Below are 20,784 nucleotides of genomic sequence, written 5' to 3' on the forward strand. Positions count from 1 at the left end.
AGAATTTAATCTTGCATAGCTAGCTCAAAAAGGGAGTACCAGCTGCTATGTCTTAGTAAATCAGATAACAGCAACAGATCTAAAGAGTGAACGAGACAGTAGTAAGTGAGATTATTGCATCTGTTTAAATCCTGTGTCCCTTACAACCATTCTGAAAGCTCATATTTGTTATTGACTGAACAAAAATAACATTAAAACATAATTAAAAACAGCCTATAATGCCATTTAATGATGATTTTTTTTTCCTAATTGTGGCTTAAAAAAAATAATATTGTTGTCAGAGACCTAAGAGCAGCTGGTAAAAAGTTCAAATGCAGGTCAGCATGCAGCCTAACTGAGCTAAGATTTCTGCATCTTTAGCCTAAATTAAAAGAACATTAAAAATCAATGTACTGTGATGTGAAATGGCAGTTCTGAGCCTGGTACACAAACAATGTGTAGAAATGAGGACAGAGTGTTTTCTTACAGAGCTGATGCATTCTGAAAGCCCTGACAAAAGCTTAGGAAAATGAAAACAAGAGAAGAGGTCTCTGCTTGTTGTTATTTTTTTTTAATTTAAAGAAACAAATAGAGATATTGCATGAGGATTGTAGAATGCCCTTATTCTGAACCCTTCATGTGAATTATGAAAGTTTATTTATTTTCAGAAGACATACAGCCTGGTAACTACTGGACTTCATAAAAATCTCTAGATAAGATCAATCATTCCTAGGAATGACAAATCCTGGATATGAATTATTATTTTTCTGGCTGCTCCTTATACATGGCATCATGAATTGTATCACTTCTTAGGTGGTTTGCGGTGCGCTACACTAGACATAGCCTGGAAGAGGTATTTACCTGCCCTAAAATCTACCACCTGTCAGCATCCATAAATACAGCAAATTTGACACCATTTCCAAGACATTTCAAGTGAAGGAATAACGTTATGAGAAGAGAGAATCCACATTCTCATGAGCTGGTAGGACTACATTTCTTAACAAGAATGAGAAGCTGGGGATTTGTAATGTGCTTTTCTATCTTAAACCTGTTCCAGAACTGACCTAGAAGGGTAAATAAATGGACTCTCTAGTGCAAGGTAGGAAACAATTCAAAACGGGAATTAAGTATGAATAATTTTACATTGACTTATTATTAGAAAATTAAATATCTTTTTTTTTCTTGAAAACCATCTGTTTCTGTCTGAAATAAATAGCAATAAAAAATTTAAATATTTACATTTTAAATGATACTGTCAAATTTCTTTATATTTATAGCTTGACTGAAGTGTCTTTGTTCTCAGGGGATCCATCAACAGGAACATAACATGGAAGTCATGAAGTTTTCCATATTGCACTGTGTTGTCTTTCTTGAAGAGAGAAATGGCATCCCATGGTTGGTTTCCTAACTAAATACCAAAGAATGAGGCCTCTAAAATGTTCTTTCTGAAGGCAAAACCACATTATTTCCAGTTTGAAATTATTAAATTTAAAAAAAAAACAAAAACAAAAACAAAACCAACCTCCAAACAAACACTTTTCTGGTGAAAAACAAACAAACCAAACCAAAGCCAAACCAAAACCAAAACAAAAAAAACCAACAACAACAACAAAACAACAACAAAAAAACCTTGAAAAATTCACTTTTGCATGTATTTCTCTCAGGGGAAAAAAATATCTGTGTGATAGACAACTCTGGTATGAGTGTGAAGCATTCATGGATTCCCAATAGACAGCTGAATGAGTGCCTATGATGGGCTATAAAGCAGTAGCAGTTAGCTTGAGCTGAACTTTTTTCAGCTTGGGCAAGGATGTTCAGAATGGTTTCTCTGTTCTATCATCCTCTCACACAGCCGAGCAATGCCAGGTCTATGACCATTCTGGCAGATGAACAGCAAGGGCTGAAGCTCTGAAACAGACAACTCTTAACAGGATAAAAGGCAGACTCCTTGAAACAATTCTGATTTATTTTAATCGGGAAAAAGCTTTTTTTGGCACAGTGCTGACCCGATATCATTGTTAGCTATAAAGTCCACATTTAAATAAGTGAAAGTCAGTCACTAAAGAACTATCTTAAAAAACATGAGTCTTTCACTTGGCACCAGGCTTCTTTTCCTCAACTTACAATCAGTTATCATATATATCACCAAACAAAATGTGTTGGTTTAGACCCTGCTGGGACCAGAGACCACGTTGCCGTTGTCCCTCCCCCACCCTCGGACCGAGTAGGGCACAAACTCCGGGGTTAAAATAAGAAGAAATTTAATACAACAGTGTAATAAATAACAATCTGACAACAACAGTAGCAATGACAACAACAATAAACAGTAATAACAGTAAACAAGACAAAATATATACAGAGAAATACCGCAAGGACACATCCAGCCCGCCACGCGTGCTTCCCACGACCAAAGCCACAGAGGAAACTCTTCCTGTTCTTCAGCGCCAGACCTGACATCAGCATGGTATGAATAACCTGGCTGGAGATCCCTTCCCACTGCTGGGGAAACTCAACCCTATCCTAGCTGAACCAGGATGCAAGAAAATCACCTTTGAAAACAATGGGATGTAGAAAAATAACAAGAGTTTCTGATCAAAAGCCTCAATTATTAAGGTAAAAGACAAACTCATGATGCTTAACATTAAATGTAAAATAATGTGTTGAATCAATTAGGGGAAAGTAAGACTTGAAATCAAAGAACCTAGTAGCCTAAACCACAATTTTGTGGTCAGTGGTTTTAGGTTATCAGGTAATTAAGGTGACAGTGGGTGTCTTTTTAGTTTTCATATATATAAAATGCCTGCTTCATCAGAGTGATGGTATACATAGTCCTTTTGTATACAAAGAAGTATCTTAGACTTCTGGGCCTGTAAATGCCAAGAATTATCACCAATTTTGGATTATGATTTTGACATCAGTTATATATAAATTTAATTATATTATTTTCTTTTTAACAGCAAGTAGCAATTTTGAGACTTAGAAAGTGTTAATAAGTTGTAGCTAGAAAGATGATCAGAACCCAATACCGTCTCTACTTTTGCAATGTATTTACATGTCAGGTGAGTACAAAATCTAGCATTTGCATAGTTGTTCTTATGTACCTAAGATATTTTTTTTAAAAATCTCTGCATAAATATCTGTTTGTGAGATTTTTTTCTTCTGTCATTCTAAATACAAAATTAATTGCTTGGCATATGTCCTGATTGTAATTAAGAATTAATTAATTAGTTTTTTTCCAGCCTGAAATATTTTTGGGGGAATTGTACAGGCAAATATACAAGGCAAAAGCACTATATGCATAGTCAAGCTGAAAATTAAGAAGGGAATGGGAAAAACCATGTGTCAGAAAATAGCCATCTGGCTGATAGGCAAAATGGCTCAAGCTGGCCACTGCACAAAAAGCAGACAACTGTTTATTTAAAAGGCCCACCAGAATCCTCTGTATGGCCCTTGGCAAGCATGTGAGATATTATGGAAACAAAGTAGAGGCCCAACCACTCTTTATTGTCAAAGTGCACGAGTATGCATTACTATAGGACATTTTAATTTTATTTTTGCCTTTGCTAAAGATTGCAACTTTTCCTCCACCCTTTACTGTATTTTTCCTTTTTTTTTCTTTGATACTTTATGTTTATAAACATATACAGTTCATAGACACATATTGCTACATATCATTAACAAAGGGAGATATAGGCCAGCTCACTAAACCTGGAGACCTCCAGAAATTCTGCTAAGTCCTTTTTCATACAAGCCAGTCACACAGAAGAAGGTTAGCATCACAGCAACAACTCTCACACTCCTCCTCAGCTATAGCTGCATGTTCCAAATAGCCCATGGTAATGGGCTCTCAGTGTGATCAGTACCAAAAAATTGCATGCTATCAGCCAGTTGGAAAGGAGTGTTTCCCAGTACAGAGGGGTGGAAGCCCAGAATAAGGGCCAGAAGTGACTGAAGACTTCAGAGGTCAAAGCAGGGACAAAAGTTGGCTTCTGAAACCTGTAGGGTTATATCAGTGTAGCTCTGCATCTTGGCTAATTGGGGGACTGAGAGTAAATGATGGAATTTGGTGGGGAGGGCACAGTGGGGTAACCTGTGGGCCCGTTTACTTCGTACTCACAGAAACACACATGTGACAGTGGAGAAGCGACAGACCTCAGAAGTGGAGAGCAGAAAGCAAAGAATGTTGCAGCAAAGTTAGTTTTCAACCCTACTTTCAGAAAGAAGCAGTTCAGCTGGTAAAAGGCTCAGCTATGCATCTTTTCTGTAAGACAGCAGGAGCCATGTATTCACTTGGGTGAGGTGAGGTGGGGAAGGTGGTAGCAAACAACACAGAATATTAATCTTTTATGGCACAAAGTCCCAGCTCAGGTCTTTTTTTCTTAACATTACCTGTATTGAAGTCTGTTTTTTAACATCATTTGTATTTCTCGAGTTTCAAATTCAAGATCATGTCAGGACTGACAGACAGCACCTAGGTAAAAATAACATGATTCTTTCAGTAACATAATTTCATGTGTATTCAGCTCTGTAGTCAGGGAGAGAAAAAAAAAAAAGATGCACAAGACATTTCCGTGAAGCTGCTGATTAGGCCATGGTTTAAAAAGGGAGAGTAAGGAAAAATATGCTCGTTCTCCTTCATGCTTGTGCACTGAAGCATTGACTGTGGAGGGCCTTGAGACTGGTTTCAGTGCACTCAAAGGGGCTACACCTGTCTGTGCCTCGCTCTCCTGGAGCTAGGAAAGGAAGCTAACTTTTAACACAGTAGTTCCCCAGCGAAAAAGAGAAAAATAATTTGCAGTGTTAGATCATGGCTTGCCTTGGCTATGTGCCAGCAAGAGAAAAGCTTTCATTGGTGCTGCAGTCCCAGAGATGCTAAGAGTGAGCAAGCCCCAGTGAACAACTCAGAGATCACAGAATCATCTAGAATGGAAAGGACGCTGAAGATCATCTAGTCCAACCGTTCGCCTAGCACTGTTCCCACCTACAGCATATCCGTAAGATGTCATCATGGAAGTAACAGAGAACACAGCTTTCATAAAACAAAGACCATTTTAACTTCAGACATTGATAATTCAAAGGGAAAGCCTTTTAATAGTGCTATTCTATCAACAAGAGGGCAAACAAGGTTAAATAGTGATAGATGTTGAATTAACAAGCTATTTGCTTGCAGCATTTTTGTGCTGGGAAAAAACTGTAATTATTCTCGAGCTTCATATAGGGAAACTTTCCTCCTACTTTTCACCATTAGGCTCTTCCGACTGATTTTATCATAGTTCAAATACATGGCAAAATGCTCCTGAGCACAAAAGCAGAGGGCTAAGTCTTACTCTCTTTTATTACACTAGAGAGCCACTAAATAGCAAAGGATTTTGATTTAGATTCCTGCATTAAAATTAAATCACACATCCTAAGGAAAAATGAACTGTAATAATGAAAGTCACACACATGGGGATTGAAAGTGCTATTGAATAATGAAGAAAACTATAGTAGCAATGAACATGAGGGACCACTATGCTTTAATGAAGAGATATTTCCGAAACTAATGTCTCCCTTCAGTGTTTTCTATTGATGGTCTGAATATTATCAAACAAATTACATGAAATATGAATATCACAAAGAACAAATGAATTACTTACTGCCTTTTGATTTGGGTTGCAACATTTTATGTCTCTGCTGTAGGAAAGAGTTACATGTAGCTGGGTGATTTTTAATGCATCATGCAGGTCAGGATGAATACACTGAACCTCCAGTGCCCAAGGCTGAATATGTACTTCAATTTCGTAAACTCTTACACAGTGACACTGGATGGCCATTGGATAGTGAAATTACATGCAATTCCAGCACTGACTTTTTTTTTTTTTTTTTTTTTCCAGGCCCCCTTTAATGATTTTATAGATTAAAATGTTCTTCCCAGTAAAAATTTTTTAATCTCTCCCTATTTTGATTATTCCTGATTTTACATTTCAGCCTCTATAATTCAAGTTGATGAAATACATTTTAAAGTGAATCTCGGTGCTAATTCATTTTTAGCACAGAGCTTTAGTCTTGCAGTGTGGGAGGCAGATTTCTTGGAGAAAAACCATTGGACTTGGCAGCATCAAAAGCTCTTATTTGACTGCCCACCAAGAGTGAATAAATGATGACTACTTGGAGCAGGGTCATGCCACATTTTCCAGAGGTGTGATCTGAGCCCAGGGTTCTTAACTCACATTGTTTTGTGACCTTTCAGAATTGCTAACAAAATGATAAACATCATAGCATTGATCCAGCTCTACTATTTCTTCTGAAAGAATTCTGGTACCTCTGTGCACTCTCAGAACTCACAAAAACCCTTTCCTATCACTGGCAAATGAGACCGATTCATATGGAAAGTAGATTAGTAGAAGCACAAACAAACCATGATCCAGGCCTTTTTTCTTAAAAGTACCACATAGTTGAAACTGCATATCACTATGAGATGAAATAACTAGAGATTTTGTTTTGCACCTGATATCAGTTTTACATGAAAAAGGTAGATTCAGGGTGGCAGAGGGGGAGATGCAGCTTATAACCCTAAAGCAGAGCGGAAGAAAGCACTTCACAGTTCTATAGTGATTAGTGCCATCCAGGCTTTGCAATTGTTCTAGAATCCTGTATTTCTTAGTTTCATTTTGTCTTCGTGTAAAACAAGGAACAAAGGTCATATTTTAAAGTAAAATTACATCTAAAGGACAGCGTCACACTCTACAGTATTGAAATTCTGGAGTTTCAATCCCAAGCCCCAAATTAATGTTGACATATGGGTGATTCCCACAGCCCTTCACAAAGGGGTGGTGAGTTTACCTTTAAGCTTCCCTCCAGGGTATGTCCAGCCTGGAAGACAGAGCCATTAGGTAAACGAGGGAGCCCCAGTTGTCCCACATTAAGTTAGCAAAGGTCAGGTGTCCCACTTAGGGATAAAAGCCTGGACCACTTGCAGGAAGGGGTGTCTGTCAGTCAGTCAGTCAGTCAGTCAGTCAGTCAGTCAGTCAGTCAGTCAAGGACCTCCTGCCTCTCTGGAACTGGGCTCCAGTCAGGTCTGGCTTTTGTAAATGTGGGCTGTGTAGAGATTCAGTATGTGGCTTCCTTGGTCTTATGTATTTGGCTTGACGACTCATTTGTCTCCCGTCCCTTCTATGGGAAACTGCATTTCACCATTTATTCTACCCATTGTCGGTCGTGTGGTGTCGTTGTTGGGGTCAGTGGGATTGATGTTGGTTATGTATTATACCCATGTACTGACCCTTTTGTATCAAATACAATTTGGTTATTTGTTCATCTTTATGCTGGCTGTGTCCTTTGTGCTAGGCCTAATAACTGGCAAAACAAGTATTCATCTGTCAGGAAATGCAACTCTTTAACCTTGTGGTTTGTAAACTCATCTGAGATACATGAATCCTGCTTCCAAATTTATCTTTATATTTTTAGGTGACATTTACTTTTATTATTTCAATTTTTATTCAGTGACTCATTAATATTAAATGCATAAATAAATCTGGACACAGAAAAGAGAAGCTGAGGACTCTTCTGTCTCCCTACTGGTCTAGCCCCATGATCTTTTTTGTACCCTGCTCTGGCTGCAAATACTATCTGTTCTTTGCTGTTCTCTAGGACAAATTAAAAACTACAAAACGAGGAGGGGATACAGTCCTTTTAGAGTACATGTACCCTATAGCTTTTATCACAGCTGAAACCTTCCCATTGAACCATGGAGACAAACTAATGCTGTTATCTAATTCTTGATGAGTGTTCTGACTTTTATCATCTCAATACAGAACTATGGCTATAATATGGTTTAATCCAGGATGGGCATATATATTAGTTATGCTCAAGAAATGTCTATGTGATTGAGCCCTAGGGAACTTAAATATCTGTTCCCCTCCTTATTGATCATAATGAGACTTAGGCAAGAAATGTGCCTATTCAGAGTCAAAGGTACTGAGGTAGCTGCTGTAGGAGACATTTTGAGTCCCAGCTTCATTTGACTTGAAGCACACAGGTCTTTGGTTCATCAGTCAGTGGGCTCACTTTCCTTTGTGAAGGAAATTTCAGGGTTTAAAATCAGAGGGGCTTTTGAAATATCTTCTGGTATTTTTTCAAGCCTCAGGGTATATAACAATCTCATAGCGATTAAGTTAGAAAGAGGCTTCCATCTTGGACTCACTCTTCCATACATATCTACCACAGGGATTATTGTTCAATTTCCTTGTCACCATTCATAACACACAAAAGAGGTTTTTTGGCCAGGTATGCTGCTGTTCTGCCCTGCAAAGATAACATGGGCTGAAATTGAATAGGCAGGAAATGACATGTCAGAAACACAGGTGAGAAAAAATGCGTAACTGGTTCTTAAGCCCCGAATATTTACTTTTGGATACTGAAAGAGTTTACCCATGTCAGTACCAGAGAGCACACCTTGTTACCTCTGTTATGTCACTCCTCAGAAATGTTAACTTCCCCAATGTATGAGATTTTAGATGTAGATCTTACTTATTTCAACAGAACAGATGGGTACGTTTGCTATTCAATGAACATACTAAGAACTCTTTTCACACCTCTAACAGTCACAGCTTTGCACACCCATGTGCTGTACATCTGTGGATTATTGGCAGTGCATTTGGCTGCACAGTAGGAGTATCTCAGGTTTAAAAATTTCCGTGTATCTGTTCCTTCCGTGTGATTCTTTTTAAAATGTCTGTCTTCTCCCTTTTTGCATCTGTTCACAGTTTTGACCACAAAAAGAGACTCGCAACCTTTGCAAAAATTTAAGTCTGGCAGCCTCCATGTAAGAGTATAAGAGGTGCTATAAATGGGACAGGGAACAAAATGCTTTTTTTCCCTTTTTTCTTTCTTTTCTTAGATAGATAATTTGTTCTCCTACAAAGAGTAAGGACAAAGCTATAAATTTATTTTTAATTGTGGGGTAGAGGGACTTCAGAGATGGCAGAGGGATGTATAAAACAAGGGAACAATAGGGTTAGTGTTCTCCAGTAGTGCTAGTTAGCACGAATGTGATGTTATACTGATGTGGCTAGGTTTCTCCCAGTTCTGGAGCTGTTTTATTAAGCTGTGGCCCCTGTATCACTGTATCTCAGTGCTACTGCACTGAGAGGTGTCCACAAAGCTCTTAAAGACCTTTACTCTGCATGTGCAACAGCATTATGGTCTTCCCTCCTTTTAACATGACTCAATTTCCCTCACTTTTAGGCATACACAAACTCTCAGATTACTTCTCATTCAGGAGCAATTAAATGTTTACTCTCATATTGGGATATCAGCATATCAATAACTTAGTCTTTCTGATTCTCAGTTTCCACTTTTCCATCCTTCCAGCCAACTTTTTTTTTTTTTGGACTGGTACAAATAAATGCCACTGCACTATTTACACATTTGGTCAATCCCATAAATTTATTCTTTGCTTTTTTTGGAAGTGGGAGGCATTTTTACCATTTTATCTTCCTTAGCTCTACTAATTGTCAATTCTGTGGAAAAATTAATATTGGCAGTCTAAGTGAGTACATCTTCCATGCTGGTAATCCAGTACTCAGCAGTAGCAATGTGCTCTTTCCTGCCTTGTAAGACAATATGTACATCTCATTTTAAACCCTTCTGTATACTGACCCTTGAATTTTAATACAAACCCATTAATTAGTTTATACAGTGGACTAATTCCTACAGCCTATTACTGGCTATTTCATGAGACAAGTTGTAATTACTAACAAAGCTATGATAATGAGTTTGGCACATTATAAAGGATCTTTAAGAGATACTACAGCACTGTTTTTTCAGTTTAGTCTCTTCAATAGAGGACAAGAGAGAACAGCACTCACGATTCTACCTGGACTTTTTTTAACCTTATATTGTACAGCCTCTTACAAATGTATGTTATTATTTGATGTTTTCATCAGACCAGGTAGGAAGATCAGACCATGATCTGAGGTTTCACAAATTATTTAGTAGACTGATACCTGTCCATTAAAAGGGGCAGGGGGGAAATACATTAAATGACTGATATCCTTTTTTTATAGTTCTATGCACAACTCTCACACAGATATATTTAAGTATAGATAGATGATAGACAGATAGGTGGACTGATAAAGACAAGGAATTATAGAATAAGAGCTACAGTGACGCACAGGCACTTTACACTGTCCAAAAACTTTAAAGGAGCTTTCACAATGCTCCAGTGTACAGTCAGTTATGGTACCGTCCCCACAACCACCAAACTTCACATAAGTTAGAGAAGAGCATTAGGCCTGTGATGGCTATAAATATGATCAGAGCTGAATATGTCTTTACCAATATTGTGTCTCTGTTGTGGTTACTGCATGTAATAAAGTGCCAACTACTAAATGAGTTTTTATAAAAATATGTAATAAAATGTAAGATAAAACAAAGGAGGAAACAATCTAAAATCCACCTTTTGGGTTTTTTCTAATTGCATCATTCTCTTTGATATCACTTCAGACTTATTTTGTGTACAACAGATTAAATTGACAAGGGAACTATATTAAAGTTGGAGTCAGTAGTCAAGTTAATAAAATTTCCTGTGATGATCCATGGAATCATTAAGCATACATTGATGAAAATGCTTAGCTACAATATGTCACTTATAGACCAAGTAAATTAAATTAACTTCAGAATATATCGCATTAGACTTTGAAAAAAGTCATTAAGATACTTCTGGCCTTTGAATTAGGAGAAGGAATTTACAGAAGGATGAAGAGTTGCCAAATCATACTATCAAAACTTTAAATCTATTAAAGGTAATAAACCTGTATTTAATTAAAAATAATAGTCAAGAGTCACTGACTAAAGATTTAGTGCATCAAGTAACTATTCAAAATGCTCTTCATGTAATATGTGAGAATGTAATGACCTTTTTACATATTCTATTTACAGATTTTAAAAAGGGGACACGAAAGAGGGAGTATGACACACTAAGTTTAGGTTTGAAACGCCAAGGAAATAATATATATGAAACTCTTTTCAGTGATATGATTGAATCACACGGTCACTCCAACAAGATTAAAATTATTCTACAATCCTCAATCATGTTGTGAATAACATTCACTCAGGGAGTTCTATTAATTCAGTGATGCTTCTTCAGTATTAAGTACCAGCACAGATTGCAGAGTCAAGCCTTAAATGAAAATCTGAAGCGAGTTGTCATTCATTCATTCATTTAAAATACAACCTAGTGCACTGTACACTCTGTAGCTAAATGGAATTTGGTATCGATAGACTATAGTTTTGATATGTCAGGTTTCTGTGTTGTTGTTTGTTTTTTTTTTGGGGGGGGGGTAGCATGGTAAGGAAATTATTCAGGCAGTTCAACACACACTTTTCTGGTCATTGCTTCCTTTTAAACTCTGATCCTCTGTTCAGCTAGAATGTAGACTCACGTTTTAAGTTCAAATGTGTTAAGAGCTTTAATGTACTTCACTCAAGTAGAAGGAAATTATTATCTTTTTTACAAGGACACACAATGTTGAACACACATGTAAGCCCCAGTCACAGGAGGATTTAACCATATTTAATAGCTTGACTCATTTAACTAGACCCTCTAGATGTGCCCTTTGATAACTAGAGAAAAATTATGGACAATTTTATACATGCTATTTATTGTCAATAATAGAATGAACAGAATTTTTTTGTATTATTCCTGTGTACACATATGTATGCATAATCCTCTGATGCTTTCTGGTTTTCCCCACTCAGTTTACCAGATGCAAGGCTTATGTGAACCAACTTTTACATGCAGGGCTGCTTAAATCTGTTTACTGCTGAGGTCATATTATTAATAGGAAACAATCCTTCCACTTCATAAGTTATAAGTCTGCCTGTATTTTCTTATATCTCCATTTTTCATGCATAGTCACCTCTGACGTCTTCCTCCATGTTACAACAAATGGGCAAAAAAGGAAATAAACATCCAAAACCTGTACCAGCAACAGCAGATGAAAATGGCAGAGAAAAAATCATTGGAGGTGTTGTCCAGATCTCTGTAAGGGACAACAGCCAGGGAAATTAAATGAAAAGAAATTCAAATCTAATAAATATAGCATAAATTCAGAACCATCAGATTAAAGCGTTATAGTCAATAACGTAATGTGGTGTTCGTATCCTCTGCATCTTTCTTCAAGTTTTATATGCATTTCAGAGCCTGATCGGGGAATTAGTTCTTTCACCCTTCTGCACACTGAAAACACTCTACTTAGTGAGAAATCTTGTTAAAATCAACTGTCATCATAAGTCAGTGGAGCAAAACCGCAAGCATCATTTTGAAGCTTTGAAACACTTATATGTAAATATGTCTTATTATTAGATAATTTACTAAAGGATGCATCTAATCAGAGTTCTGATTTTCATTCCAAGAATGCAATAAATAGACCTAAAACACTGGTTCGAAATCACAATGGCAACTAATTGAGTCCTTTTGTTTTGATTAGAACATGGCTAACAGACCAGTACTAATTTTATTTGATAGAATGTCCCATTCCTACAATCAACTTGTGACTGACTAAACAAGTCAGATAAGTGTCTAGCCCATAACAGACTGAAATAGATTTATTTATTTGGCAGAATGTCTCCAATTATTGTTTTCTTTATTATTGATCTAGCTGTTCAAATTTACATGCAAACTAGTTCTTTTTTATCTGTCTGTTACTGTAGACTGATTTAAAAATAATTTCATTATAGTACTCAGGATCTGTAGGATTTCCAGTAGTCTGTTTTTTTCCACCTTTTCACTATGAGGCATTGGACTCCAAGAAAGTGTGTCCAAAGTAGACCTAGTTTTATTTCTGAAACATTAGAGTTCTGTTTTCTTTCTGCCATGCTTGTTTTTACAAGGAAGCAGTAACAAAGATTGAGAGGAACTATCAGTAATTACACTACTATTATCCTTTTTTTTTTTTTTTTTTTTTTTTTAATTATGTCTCTCTGCTTGTTTTACTTTGGATATCACCTGTGTAGCTACAATTTAGGAAACTGTCTTGAGACCACCAAGGAAGGAAGAGAAATACAGGTTGTCAGGATCTTGCTGCATTATTCTCCAGTCTCATTTTCTCATTTACAGCTCTGACAGGGAAAACAGTTAACTAACTGTTTCAATTGAACTTATAAGCTACACAATCCACTAATTCTACCTTCATAGTACTATGGGTTACAAAGAGATTTAATACAATTAAGAGGACAACTTGTGTTTGTATTTTCAGTGACCTCTGCAGGAGGACCTCTGTCTTGTATAAGCCTGAGCTGTTTCTAAACACAAGCTGACATAAATCTGTTTTGCGATAATCTGACATTTGAAAGTCCAAATAAATTTATCTCTGTGAGAAAAAAGCACAAATTATTTGGTAGTTTTTCCTTAAAAGATTACACTAAAAAAAAGTTATTTACTACCTTTACAGATAAACTATATTTTAATCTAAGAGGAGGATATATTTTCAAGAAAGATATAAAAAACTGTAAGGTTACTCACTCTATACAAGCAAGTAATACTATTAAGTTTAATGTGATTCTCAAACAAGAAAGAACCAGATCGGTGTGAGAGACAAAAGAAAAATAAAGTATTTGAAATTATATTCACTGTAAGAGAAATTATGATTGAAACTCGCTCTGACATATGGAACCCTAAAAAGAAATACATGCATTTTAAAAAATATTTATGCCACCTAAGTATCATGTACAGGTATATTCATTTACAATGACTGCTCTTCTGTGATATACATATAAATTTTTTACTGTTATAAGTCATCAGCCATATTCTTCACCTATTAAATTTGAAATGTCCCTAATTTTAAACAAGTAAACCAACGTGACACTTGCATTGCTGCAATCCTACTTGTTTCTTCCTTTACCTAAAATTTTTTGTTACGGTGATTTTCCTTCAGTACTAGTCGTTTGAAGTGGATGATTTAATTAGCAGCTGTTGATTTACACATCTAATTTTGCATGTGTTCCAAATACTCTCTGTAAGAACACAGACAAGTACAGTGTTTATGAATGTCAAACAATATTCCAAGCCTTCCAGTTTAAAAAAAAAAAACAACTAACAATGCGTCTGTTTTTCAATTTCTTATCAGCATCAGCAGATAATATAAGAAACTAAGAAAAAAATCATGCTAGTTTTAATTCATGATTTAGTCCTAAAAGTCAGTCAGAACTGACAAAAAGTACCATCAGGGAGATGTAACACTAATTCAATACTGATCTTTCACATTTGAAATTAAATGCCAAAAAAAAAAAAAAAGTATCTTATTTTGAAAATGAAATCAATCTTATTTACATCCAAATCTCATCTTTTATTCTAATAAATGCTTTGTCTTCTATAAGCATTCATTATAAAAGCATTTATTGTACAAAATACTGAGGACAAACAAGTCACTGTGAGAAGCTTCCTATACCTTAAACATTTTAAACAGTATTATATGCAGTAATTGCTAAGACTTTGGGGTTTTGGTGGGTTGAGTTTTTTGATGTGTTGGTCTTTTTCTGTTTGATTTGGTTTAGATCTCTTACATTTCTCAGCTTTGTAGTTTTACCAATGGCCCAGCACCAGACTGTCTTTTTCAGCTTGAGAAAAACCTTCTTTGCTCTAAAATTATCAAAAGATGTTGCCCACATCACCGTTTTGCTGTGTATTTGTCATGCAGTCAAGAGAGATGATGTGGATGGAGGCCCAATCAGCTGAAGGGCTGCAGAGTTTTGCCCATATCCCATGAGATCATAAGCTACATGTGTCAGGACTGCTGGAGTTCTACGGAAGATGTCACAGTATCCCAGTATAGAGAGTCGTGAACTGTGGATCTCACATGTGGATCTCACAGCACTGAAAGACTCTTGACTCTTCTGCCACTTCTGCTGAACAGCTCCAGCTCCTCCTCTGACAACCTGAAGATATTCTTTCTCACTTTAGTCTGCTATAATAATTCCTTGAGGATCTGACATTTATGGAAAAAAAAAAAACAAAACTAAAAAAACCCAGAGAAGTTGATTTAGTCAAGAGCAAAAATGGCAGGCAAGAGGTAAATGTTTACTATCCAGAATGTGAAGCAAAAAGTAAGATGGACAGAAATGTAACAGTTTATAGCCAAAATAATTAGTTTAAAAAATGTCCATTAATTCAGCGATACGCCTATGATATTATAGAAAACCTTATCCCCATTAAGTTACTCTATTGCTGACCCTGGCATATGTTCCCTTCTCTGGGGAGAAAAGAAAAATACAGGGGAATCCTGTTCAAATCACCATTTAGATTACAAGCACCATCATGATTAGAGAGGCCAGAAAGAGTCTATAAAGTGAATTGTCCTGAGATTAATTTAGGAAGATGGGCAAAGGAGTGAACTGATGAAGCAGTATTATAAGACCAGGACTGAGTTATGAAGCAGCTGAGAGATGTGCCAGATTTCTCACACTGAGAGTATAGTTCAAGGCTCCCAAAAAGTGCATGGAAGCCAGTTGCTTCCTGCTGACTTCAAAGGCTTTGGATCAAGTTCTGGACTCCATGCAAAGCTACTTTTTTTTTTTTTTTTTTTTTTTGTCTCACATTCCTCCCTCTGAACAATAATTATTACATCAAATTTTCTTATTATCAACTATTTAGTAATTTTTTTCTCATTATATATCATTAATTCACTTTAGCCAGTGTTTAGAAAGCTCTTGCTCATTCATTTTCATAAGATGTATACACATCAATCACTGTCACTTGAATGTTCTGTATTCTATTTCCTTTCTTATTTTTAGGCATGCTGCTGACATATTTCCCCCATTCACAACTCTATTCTACTATCCAAGGTCAAATTATTTTCTTGAACTAATTACAAACTAGTTCATATTTAGAATCAGTGAAAATAATGTTCTCAGCAACAGTGAATATACCATTAATGCAGAAATGATGGGGATTTGCCTAGAAATTAAAAGTTTGATATCAATAAAAGTGGTATCAAACATTGTTCTTTTTTAGCATTTTTAGAAACTTTTTTTCAGATTGTGCTGTTATTTGTTGTAATTCAAAACAACCAGTGTAGTGGAATAGAAGCAGTTCTGTGAAATGAAACAGTGGATTCCAAGGACCCATCATGGTATAAGGTGACCTAGAAATAGCTCTAGTCTGTCCTCCTGTTGCTGTCTGTCATGAACCTTTCAATTTAGTTTTGTCTAGAAGGATTCACTTTCTTCATTCTAAGTTTCCCCTGCAATAAGAAGCAAAGCACACTGAGGGAACACAGGTGGGAAATATGTTTCCAAATTGCACACTTGATCCAAATGAAAGTGTTAATGTAGGTGTGCTTCATCATGTTTTGATTCATGTCACATGTCAGGGTGTGGTCCTAGAGCATGTGAACTGGATTTCTTTCAACAGCAAGTAAGCTGGAAAGTGCACTTTGGGAGCTTACCTAGCCTGCTGCAATCACTAACGGAAATTTTATCCATCAGACTAGAACTAGTCTGAAGTAAAGACCAACAAAATGCCTATAGGTAGTTGCTGCTGGGTCCTCAGCACTACCTGTTTCTTTCTACAGATCCATAGGTATTCCCTGTGCTACATGCTAATGTGGGCATAGCCTACACCACTGCAGTGGGCTCTGTCCCATAGCAGTTCATCTCTCATCTTTGTCTCCTGACATGTATCCATTTCTATTGTTATTCTTGGCTTTTATTTACTTCATTGACTATTATCCAAACATTAAATACATTTTAAACAACCAGAGCAGCATTATCAATAACTAGACAAATTATACAGTCTCATAAATTAATTTGAAAGCACTCTTAGCATATCTCAGGATACCTGTAATTTTTATTAAATATTAATTTGTAGAATTAATCCACAAAAACTCCTGCCAATTAATGTAATTTATAAAATAACTGTAAACAACATATATGCTACAGTAATAATCCTGTAATTAATAATGTAACCTCAGTGTTCACCTATTTGATTTGATTTTTACAAGTGTTTAAAGAGCAGCTCTCCATTTTGTTTAAGAGAAAAAATTATAAATCAAATAATCATAAGTAAAAAGATTCCTGGTTTTATGACCAAAACTTCAGTTTTATAAATAAGAATTCTGAGGGGTTTATGTGTAAAAGTTAGTCAGATTACAAATACAAATAGGTAATACAAACAGGCTAGCCAATTGTCTTTGCCTGTTCATTGCTGTTTGCTTAACACTGTGAAGCCTATTAGCAGAAAGACTCAAGTTCTCTTTGAGCTCTGTTTGATTTCAGATAGCTTATATAATCATAGTATTAATAACAATATATTTGTGTTTGATATTGCTAAAGACTGTGCTAAATCGCGTATGTGATTTCACTAGGCATTTTATATTTGGACACTTGAAATGGAAAAAAAAAAAAAAAGGATGTATTGGAAAAATTCAGAGCTGTATAACGAAAGAATTGGTCATCTACCTTTCCCAAGTACAGAAATCCTCAGTTCTTTGAGGACAGGAATATACATATTTCTGTGTCTGTATTCATATATGCTCCTATAAATATACAGAAATATATATATTCTGTATATATATCAGTTCTCTGAGGAAAGGAACTTCTATGTATCTATAGGACTATATAGGAATATATATAAATAGACCCACATATTTTCTGAAATACATTATATATATATGTACATATATCTGTATATTCTGCATTTGTACAAAGTGACCATGAGGGTTTTCATTAATGTCTAATAAAAGTACTATGGGCATGTAAGTAGGAGACAAGAGCACCAGATTCTGCTAAGCTTATAATCAAATAAATATATTCTGATATTACTCTTGGGACTAAAATGAGAAAGACAAATCATGTACCAGAAGGACTTTTCTTACCTGCAGCTTCCATGGAGGTTTTATAGTAGCTCAGAGTTGAGCAAGGAAAAATCTTCTTCCAGTTCTCCAACACAAAATGGAGAGGATAAAATAGTTACAGAACAGATTTTAAATAATTTTCACTATAAATGTCCTTCCTGTTCTAGTATCCCTGAGTCCCCACAGAATTTCTGTTAGAAGATTAAATTAGATACATCAAAATAATGAAAATTTTCCTGAGTTGATAAATGTAGTCTGTACATTAACTGAATATATCTTGATCCTCTCCATTCCTTTTCCTTTGAGTGCAAGCATCTCCCAAACAATAAACAAATATTAATCACAGAATCACAGAATCATCCACATTGGAATAAGACCCCTGGGATCATCAAGTCCAACCATCAGCCCTACTCTAAAAGTTCTCCCCTACACATATCCCCCAACATCTCATCTAAACTATCCTTAAACACATCCAGGGATGGTGACTCCACCACCTTCCTGAGCAGTCTATTTCAGTCTGACCACTCTTTCTGTGAAAGTTTTTTTCCTAATGTCCAGTCTAAACCTCCCCTGTTGCAGTTTAAAGCCATTCCCTCTTGTCCTACCACTAATGACCTGTGGGAAGAGACCAGCACCAACCTCTCTACAATGTCCTTTCAGGCAGCTGTAGAGAGTGATGAGGTCTCCCCTCAGCCTTCTCCTCCTCAAACTGAACAGTCCCAGCTCCTTCAATCGCTCCTCAGAGGATTTATTCTCCAGGCCCTTCACCAGCTTCGTTGCCCTCCTCTGCACTCACTCCAGCACCTCGATATCTCTCTTGTATTGAGGTGCCCAAAACTGGACACAATACTCCAGGTGTGGCCTCACCAATGCAGAGTACAGGGGGACTGTCACCTCCCTGCTTCTGCTGGTCACACTATTTGTGATACAAGCCAGGATGCCGTTGGCTTTCTTGGCCACCTGGGCACACTGCCAGCTCATGTTCAGCTGCTTGTCAGTTAGAACCCCCAGATCCTTCTCTTCCAGACAGCTCTCCAGCCACACCTCCCCAAGCCTGTAGCCATGCAGGGGGTTGTGGTGGCCCAGCTGCAGGACCTGGCACTTGGAGGTGTTGAAGCTCATCCCGTTAACGTTGGCCCACCGATCCAATCTATCCAAGTCTCTCTGTAGAGCCTCCTTATCGTCATGCAGATCAACACTCCTGCTTAACTTGGTGTCATCTGTGAATTTACTGATACACTCTATGTCCTTATCAAGACCATCAATAAAGATGTTGAACAGAAACGGTCCCAACACCGAGCCCTGAGGAACACCACTTGTGACCTGTTTCCAGTTGGATTTAGCTCCATTGCCCACCACTCTCTGAGACCATCCATACAGCCAGTGTTTGATGCAGTAGACTGTTCACTCATCCAGGCCATGAGCAGCCAGTTTTTCTATGAGAATTCTATGGGGGACTGTGTTGAATGCTTTTTGAAAATCCAGGTAGATAATATCCACAGCTTTTCCCTCATCTGATAGTTGGGTCATCTTGTCATAGAAGGAGATCATGTTTGTCAGGCAGGACCTGCCTTTCATGAACCCATGCTGACTGGGCCTGATCCCCTGGTTGCCCATTATATGACTTTTAATGGCACTCAAGATGACCTGCTCCATGACCTTCCCTGGCATGGAGATCAGACTGACAGGTCTATAGTTTCCTGGATCCTATTTTCTGCCTCTCTTGTAGATGGGTGTCACATTTGCCACCCTCCAGTACAATGGGACCTCCCCAGTTAGCCATGATTTCAGGTAAATCATGGAAAATGGCTTGGCGAGCACATCAGCCAACTCTTTCAGCACCCTTGGGTGTAACCCATCCCGTCCCACAGACTTGTGTGCATCCAAGTGGTGTAGCAGGTCTCTGACCACCTCCTCTTCAACTGTGCTGACCTCAGTCTGCTTCCCCTCCCCATCTCCCAGCTCATGAGGCTGGGTGTCCAGGGAACAGCCACTTCCACTGCTAAAGACTGAGGCAAAGTAGGTGTTGAGCATCTCAGCCTTTTCCTCATCCTTAGTTACCATGTTTCCCTCTGCATCCATAAAGGAGGGAGATTTTCCCTTGTCCTCCTTGTGTTGTTAATGAATTTGTAGAAACATTTTTTATTATCCTTAAGAGCTGTAGCCAAGTTGGTCTCTAGCTGTGCTTTGGCTCTCCTAATGTTCTCCCTGCATACATTCACTACATCTTTATAGTCTTCATGAGAGACCTGCCCCCTCTTCCAAAGGTCATAGATTCTCCTTTTGTTCTTGAAATACAGCCAAAGGTCGCTATTTAGCTAGTTAAGATAGTTAGCCATTTAGATAATTAAGTATACACAAAAAGTGTATTTCAAATATACGGTGATAATTCAAAGCAAGCTATAAAGTGGATGTAATTCCAGGAAAGTTAAAAAGAAAAATATGTTCTGCATGTTCATTAGTTATTACTGGACAATATAAGCCACACAATCAAATAAAAAAAAATATGTCTAGGACATTCAAAGCAACATAAAAGTGTTCAATGCTTGCTGCACTGAGATTCAGCAAAATCTGAGTAGAATTCTAAGCGTGCTCAGAAATTGCCATACCACATAAATTCCTGAGTGGGTTACATCCTTCTTACCTGCTTCTAACAATAAGTTCCCAAATTATCCAGGAATTTACATATACTTATCACACTCAGTAACCTGTATGTTGTGTGTTTTGAATTTTTTAATCATTATTCACATTAAATTCGGGGTACTATGATGATGTGTAGAAACAAGGGAAGCTTCTTCATTCTTTATTCATACAATATAAAACTTTAGTGTCTATGGTTCCTGATACATGAAAACTTTAGTCTCTCTTTAACTTTTATTAGACTTTAAGGTTTGTTTTTTCCAACAAATGCAGAAAGTATTTTTATGTTAACTTCACTCTCTCTACATACTACCTCAGATATCAACAGATTTAG

Source organism: Athene noctua, chromosome 1 (assembly GCF_965140245.1).
Source record: "Athene noctua chromosome 1, bAthNoc1.hap1.1, whole genome shotgun sequence".
Taxonomy (NCBI): Eukaryota; Metazoa; Chordata; class Aves; order Strigiformes; family Strigidae; genus Athene; species Athene noctua.